Source organism: Fulmarus glacialis, unplaced genomic scaffold, assembly GCF_000690835.1.
Source record: "Fulmarus glacialis isolate BGI_N327 unplaced genomic scaffold, ASM69083v1 scaffold12811, whole genome shotgun sequence".
Lineage (NCBI taxonomy): Eukaryota > Metazoa > Chordata > Aves > Procellariiformes > Procellariidae > Fulmarus > Fulmarus glacialis.
Window position 1 is genome coordinate 140,708 of NW_009193503.1, and position 7,899 is coordinate 148,606.

General features: G+C 35.0%; 1 protein-coding gene across 1 annotated transcript in view; it reads right to left on the bottom strand.

Annotated features, from left to right (window-relative positions):
- Window positions 1–7,899, bottom strand: part of DENND1A (DENN/MADD domain containing 1A) — a gene marked incomplete at its 5' end in the record, with an annotated part of 209,147 nt that overhangs the window by 61,090 nt on the left and 140,158 nt on the right. The gene's annotated exons all lie outside the window — the stretch shown is intronic.

Genomic DNA, 7,899 nt, shown 5'->3' on the forward strand with positions numbered 1-7,899 from the left:
TCCCCCTGCTTTCTTGGAGCTGCGTAACCTCTGCCCTGCCGATGGGAAGCAGTGAATGAATTCCTTGTTTTGCTTTGCTTGCGCGCGGCTTTTGCTTTCCCTATTAAACTGTCTTTATCTCAACCCACGAGTTTTCTCACTTTTACCCTTCTGGTTCTCTCCCCCATCGCACGGCGGGGGGAATGAGCGAGAGGCTGGGTAGGGCTTAGTTGCTGGCTGGGGTTAAACCATGACAGTACCCTAATTATAACTCTTGAGTTATCTCTAAAAGATGTACATTTTAAAAGGTGCATTTTCATACTGACCAAGAAACTAAGCTGCAATTTTGTATAGGTCACCAGATTGCAAATATGATTAAATCAGCATATTGGCTAACACTTATTGCCACTGGAATGAAAAAAACACCTCAGTTTCTTCTGGTTTTGTTTACTAACTGAAATATTTAAAGATTAAAAAGAAAAATGCCTTGCAAAACCAGAAAGGTGAACAAGTACCACTGAGGCAATAAATGCTCAGGTATATTTAATACAAACTCCCTTGTCTCCATGTTACCTATGGACTTGGAGACACACAGATTAAATAACATGAGCTGCTCAGAGATGCCACTGGCTCTCATTATAATAAGGGATATGAATGCATGCATCAAGATAAATGACACCAGTAATCCAGGACTCCTCTTAACACCAAAAGAAAAAAAATCTCTAATAATAACTAGCACCTTCTCTTACCACAATACAGAAGTCAGTTGAATTGGATGATAAAAATGCTTTGTAGCCAGCGTCATATAATTTTTAATAATTCTGCAGATATATCACAAAGACAAAACCACATTGGGTAATACAGATTTTTCCAAAAGCCTTGAGATAAGCCCCCTTCCCCAGTATTGAACACACTGTAGCTGTAGCTTCTTCTATTCTAGAATGACATGTGCGCAAGAAGTTTTCAGATGGGTATAAAAAGTACTCAACACTGACGGTGTAGCACAGTTTCTTAAACAGAAACATCATCTCTTCTGAAAGACAACTGTTACCAAAATACCTCAGAACGCCTGAAATGGGGATGGGATGGGAGAGCCCTTGTCCACTCAGCATCTGTAACAAGTTCTTGCTTTTTCTTTTTTACTTTACTTTATGACACGTTACATAATTCTATAGCAACACCTCATTTCCAGTGGTTGATACCCAAATATAGGATAAAGGAAAAAAAGAAATTACAAGAGGAGAGTTGAAAACCACAGTTTTAGAACACAATGGCCGTAACTGATCACATGAAGAGTCCATCTGCCTGGTGTTCTGTCTCCAATGTAGTCATAAGCAGATGTTCAGGAAGGTAGAAAGCCTGAATGTTACTCCTCCCCTCAGACTCTGTCAGACTGAGATCTTCATATCAAGAAATTTACTGCGTCTGCTGTTGCTTGTGTATTAAATAAACCCAAACAGAGGCCTCTCCCAAGTATCTCTCCAATCTCCCCCCAAACCAATACAAACTTCCTCAGTATCATTTGATAAAGTGCTTGGCAGGATTACTACCTATTGTACAAAAAATAGCTCCTTCTCATTTATTTCGAACCTTTGCTGTTAGAAACCTCACTTCATTGGCTCTGTTTTTTTTATACTGGAGGAGACAATGAGAAGTCACTCCCTATCCTCCTCCTTCAAACTGTCGGGGAGACCTTCTCCTGTAAATAATGCTGCAAAATCGTCTCACATTCACAGTATCTCTGGTATTCAAATAACCAGATTAGACATTTTATGGGCGAAAATGTGCAAAAATGATGTCTGTAAGCAAGAGGTAGGTGTGTTTAGCAATCGGGGTAAGTACATACAAGCATCTGAATAAAACAGAACTGTATTGCATTTTAGTCAACGGTAACAAACTTTGTTTCCCTAAAGTCTAACCCACCACCACAACCACGTATGTCCCAAGGTTTGTCTGCAGAGACAAGAAAAACTGCTTAGAGGAGTGATTCCAAGATTTGGCACTATTTCTGCATTGTTTTAATGTTCCTGACAAGTGCTCCATTGTTTTTTAGCCATGTACACACTTCACTTCAGTAATTAGCTGTCAGAGCAGGCCCAACAGCAACTTAGTATTGTCTGCTCAAATCATATTAATGAAATGCAATCCACTCAAATGTCCTGAATGCATATCTGTAATTGCGTTAAATAGAGAGGCTGGGGACATCAGCAAACTTCAGCTTCTGAACAGGGCATTATGATCAAGCGCGTTAATCTATTATTTCTTAGGGATTTGACAACCAATTAATATTACAGGGCTTCCTATATAGCAATAAGGACTGACAAGCCAACATTATTTTAATTTTTTTTTTTTTTTAAGCATAAGAAGTGACTTTTCAGACTCTGGGATATGAAAGTAAAAGCTGCACATAACATTTGTGAGTACAACACCCCTAAAGGCAGAAAAGCAAGAACTGCAGGTTGCAGCATTGCAAAAGTAGTTATTTTATTTAAAGATTCAGCATCTGTATGTTGAAACCTAAATGTAGAATACTCAGTGTATGCACTACACTGAGCATAAGTAAAATTAAATAAAACCCAAGATCCTTATCAAATATATAAGTTTTTAAGACTTTTAAGTGATATAAGACTATTAGAATCAATGTTCCCAAAGAATACAAAATGCAATTGATTACTTCTGGCTGTAAACTGATACTTGTCAGTCAAGTCTATACCATTTTCTCCATTTTCTGTTTCATGCTCTCCGTCACCAAAGACTTCTCCAAAGAACAGAATTTGGACAAGATGAAAAACAATAAAAACACATAAGGGAAATATCCTGTGGGTATAATAGTCTTTGGAAAACTTTCATGTCAGTTATGACTGCAAAATTGCTATTAAAATTTAATTAAAATTGAGCACAATAAGCTATGACAAGATAATGGATGGGAAACGTAGCTTTAGGGCAGAGTGAGGATATCCAGAACTCTGGCTAGATGCGATGCTTTATTTTTGGTTATGTTTGGCAACTATTCTTGAGATTTCTGAAACACATCTTAATTATAATGATGTACAGAAATTCACAGAAGAGAAAAGAACAGCACTGCATTTCAGTTATCTCAAGACCTGTAACGTGTCAAATAAGTAAGAGATTTTTAGGGCTTCAGAAACATCTAGTCCTTAATTTCATTCATATTCACACCCACACCAAAGAACACTTTTTTCAGCTAAAAAGCCCCTGCAAGTCCCTCCCAAACCATTAAGTATTTTGTTACTTATCTGCAAATAAAATTAATTTATTTCCTCACACAGGTAGAAATTCTTTGAATATCATTTACTCCATAGTTGAAGGTAACAATCAAATATGGCATCACACAGACCTGAAGCAAAAGTAGTCAAAAGCCTTGGGAATGACTTCGACCTAGGGAAGTCAATAGCCTTTTATTGGAGACAGCTTCTTTGCTCTTGCTGGAATCTCATTTTAAGAGAGCTGGAATGCAATTTATTCAACATGTAAAGGAGAACGCATGATTAAGCGACATTTGGAAGAGGACAGATATTCCAAACATTAGCTTAAAATCCCCAAATGAGGGGATGCAACATATGTATGTTTTTAAAATTTTGATCAAGAAGTCCTCCCTATTAATTGGAAAGCCACTGCTCCAAAACAGTATGTGTTTCATTTCATAGATATGTTTGGGGAAAATATTTACATACCTGTTACGACTAAAAATTATTTACCTTAAGCACAAACTTCCTTGATTAGATTCAGCTTCTGTAACAAGTAATTCAAAAGAACCCACCACTTTCTGAATAATGCTGGTTAGGTGCTTTTAATTACAGTTACTCCACTGACAAAGTATAAACACCACAGCCAAACAGCATTATTCACTATCATTCAATAGAGACTGTAACTCATTTAATATGATTTTATTACCAGAGACACAGCAGCCATTTAACATTTTCTAAATTTTAGGCAAGGAACTAAGGTAAGCGACAGCATTCCCATTCTTTGGCTGCCTTCAAGTGTTAAGTATAAAATGTTCTTGAATGTAAGAAGAAAGCATCTTTAGATAAAAGTGTTCTTTATTTTTCATATATTCTTCATGGAGAATATGTAATAAATTATTAGTTGACAAATGGGGGATGAACTTTACCTATACAAGTACAGACGGATCCTGAAGAAAGGCAAACTAATCACATTCGTAATCCTTACAAATTGCTTTCATTTTCACCATTAATCCTCTCTAAGAAAAAATGTTCTACAGATACAGATTTTAACTGCTGCTTGGAGAGCTTCAACCAAAAATAATTCTTTGATATATCTTCCTTTTCACTGAACAGCAGGAGTAAGCAATGTACATATATCATTTACAGCTTTTAAAGTGCATTCAGAGCAAAACCATGCCATCTTCATTTCCATATTACTTTTAAGAATCTAGTGTAAGTTACTATCTCTGAGTAATACTTACTGCCAAATAGGATGCTTGAAGAGAGTAACGTCAATAACAAGTATTACACTTTTAGAATGAACAGCATATATGTATGTATATATAAAACAGGCATATAGTTACTCACACAAGATCTGCTATAGAATTTCTTATTATATAAATCATAAAACTAAATACTGTAACAGAAATTATTCAAAAGGGAGCTACGCTTGGACACAAAAGTAACCTTTAAGGAGTTAAAATGTCCTCAACGACAAGTCAAGTTGAAACTTATTTAATTAGGTTCTGTATTTGAAAAAATGAAATAAATTCTTTCATTAACTAAACCAACTCCCTTAAAGGCAACAATATGTTCCCTCTTTGTCAGGACAGAGCGCAATGAAATCTTTATTTTAATTGGGGTTAGCTAAGGGGCCATTTGGCTTCAGACGCTTTGTTTATCAGCCCTAAGCTTTACAGCTTAGCCAGTACTTGAAATATTTTATTACAGAATGATTTCATTAAAAAAAAAGAAATAAAAAAATACACTCTTCCAAGTAGTTTTATATAGAGATAATTTTAAATGTGCATTTTGAAAATTGGAAGTCCAAGTCAAAGGTATCTCAAAAGAAAACACTGATTTCCTTTTGCTTTATTGTGATATAGGTCTTCTTTATAAATGCCCTGTTCTAACAGTTTCTGCATCATGCCCTTCCCTAAGCAACCCAGCAAAGATGCAACTGTAGAACAATGGATGTTGATGACTACAGTGAAGCAACCAAACACACCTTATTTTTGTATTTTGTCACAACCACACTTCCTTTGTTGTGGACGTTTCAGAACCCTTCACATTGCGTGGATTTCCATCTCATAACTAACTGGTGCTGCAAGAAACAAGGAAGACTCTCTGCAGTGCATGAGAACTCAGAGGTAAACCTTTCGTAAGAATAAAAATCACACTTTATATAAAACTCATTCAAGGGCACAGCTTACTTTCCATTTTTTTCTGAACAGCTTTTAACTTTCATAGGAAAACCTTGGAGTCTTGGACCTGAAAAGGTTGGAGTTGATCAATTTAATTTTAAAACAAAGAAAATGAATTCTTATTCAGTAGATGACACCTTTCTCCTGTAATAAACTAATTTACAAATATCTCATATCTTCAGTGATACAGTTACTGAAATATTACGGAAAACAGCTATCACAGGAATGGACAGTGAACAGGAACTCTACAAAAACATAGCCCTGGTTTATTCCAAACTGCAGCTAAAATTAATGAAATTATCCAGAATAATTTCCTGCTTTATTGAGAGGATCAAGCTTAGACTGTATTTTGGATTTATTCTTTATTAAACCTCCAAGCCTTAGGAGTGTTCCTAAAAAAACTAAAATAAAATAGAAAAAGAAAAAAAAAACCCTCCAAACCTAATTTCCATAAACAAAATACAGTATTATCATAGTTTCATATTCTTTTCTCCTGTGGTATCACTAAAATTTGATCTGTCAAAGAGACTTTTTTCCAAAAATTATAAAAACTATTTCAGATAATTTCTAGTTGTCTTCTGGAGGATTTGGCGTTACGTTGCTAATGGTTATATACGTGTTACATACCACAGCACACTACATATATTATTTAAGATATAAAAACTATGCCAATAGTATTTTATTAAGTCCAGTTTAAGAATTTGGTTTTATTTTTAAAACAAACTTACTGTCTTCCTTTTGTCTTCAGAAATAAAAGCACTGCTGCTGAATCTGACAGAATAAAGCTTAATTCAAACAAATCATTGAGTTCTGTGCTCCATGTTTATGCTACCTTAAAGAAAATATAACAATTTCAAATTAAATGTATTATTCATATTATAAAAAAAAATTTCTCTAGATAGCTTTTTGCACATCTTCTCTGTACTGTTCCCTCGTGAGAACTGTAATAAAATGAGCTGCTTATGCAACTTCTCAGCAGGTGTTTTGATTTGAGAGTAATCACAGTTTTCTCTACAATCTTCATACAATTTATGTCCTGATCATCTAACAAATAAGTAAAAGACTTAAATTGACATCAATATGTATACTTTTCTCTAACAATGCAAACTAATTGTATATCTCTAAACAAGAAAAACATTTATTAAAAAAAAAAAATCTAGTGAATATACCAACTATTGAGTTCAAAGCACAGACACCACATGTGTCTAAATAAGCATCAAGGAAGTGTCAGAGGTAAATGAGGAGAGACCAGGTGAAGTGTGTGTGATGTGTTAATTGTATTAAAAAAAAAAAATAGAGCAAGACAGAGAAGCTGAGCTTCCAATTATCATAATGGTAGCTACTTCACAACACATTTTCAAACTTGAAAGAGACATTTTAAACCATAGGAATTCTGAACAGAATACTGTTCTGCATAAATCTTGCACACTGTACATACACAGTTTATTTCAATACCAAGTAAAGTTATGACTTACAAAATGCATATTTCAGTCACAATAGAATATCTGTCATTGCCAAAAGCTGCTACTCATTGAATGAAAGGAACAGAAAACAATGAATTAAATTAGAAAAAGATAAGAAAAAATGGAATCTTTTCATTTGATGTTTTACTAGACTGAAGTAGTGTGTGTTTTAAAGAACAATGCATTTATCAGCCCTCTGCAGAGTTTACATTTTTGTGACCCCCGAAATAGAAGAAAGAAGAAAAAGGTGGTCCTCAACACTAAATTAGTTCTTGCCTATATAGCATTTTGGTCATGAGCCAGAATTTATCTTTCACTAATGCTCTACCCATACCAAAATCAATGTATTTGTGAAAATATGCAAGAGCCAAACCAGAAAAGGGGCTTAGTCACCTTCCATATTTTCCCTTTCCAGAAGCCTTAAGCAAGTAACAAGTACAACATGAATACCCAGGCAAGCAGTACCCCCATCCCTCCCCAGGACTGAAGAATCAAGATGACAGCCAGCACACTACTGAAGCTACATTCACATGTGATTTTGCTAAACCCCAGGGCAGTATCAGAATATCTCAATGTGATTCTGAAGAAAAGTACAACTCCAAATGATAGCAGGTCTCCTATGCTCTCTGCCATGGAAAGCAATCAAACTGAACTGTCAATTTTGCCATGCATACAAATGTCTCATTCTGTCTTTAAGCCTATAGCATTTTGGGCTTTCATTGTATGAGCTCTATCACCTACCTACGCAAATCATTACTTAATTTATTGCCCTTCACTTTACTCTTTTTGTACTGTAAGAGTACAAAGTGTATGCTCTAATTCATACACAACCTATAATGTGCATGGTGAAAGACCAGAGTGGCATGATTTTTCTATTATGAAGCTCTATTAGTTTGTTTGTAACTTGATTAAATATTGTAATTTTTATCATTATTTCATCAAGTTTGCCTGCTACTGAAGTCTACTTTAGAAATCCAAATACCAAAATCTCTTCCACCATCTCCTTTCAAGGGAAGTAACACTTTCTGTTCAATTGTACAGTTGCTCATACTAGTGAGAAAGTAA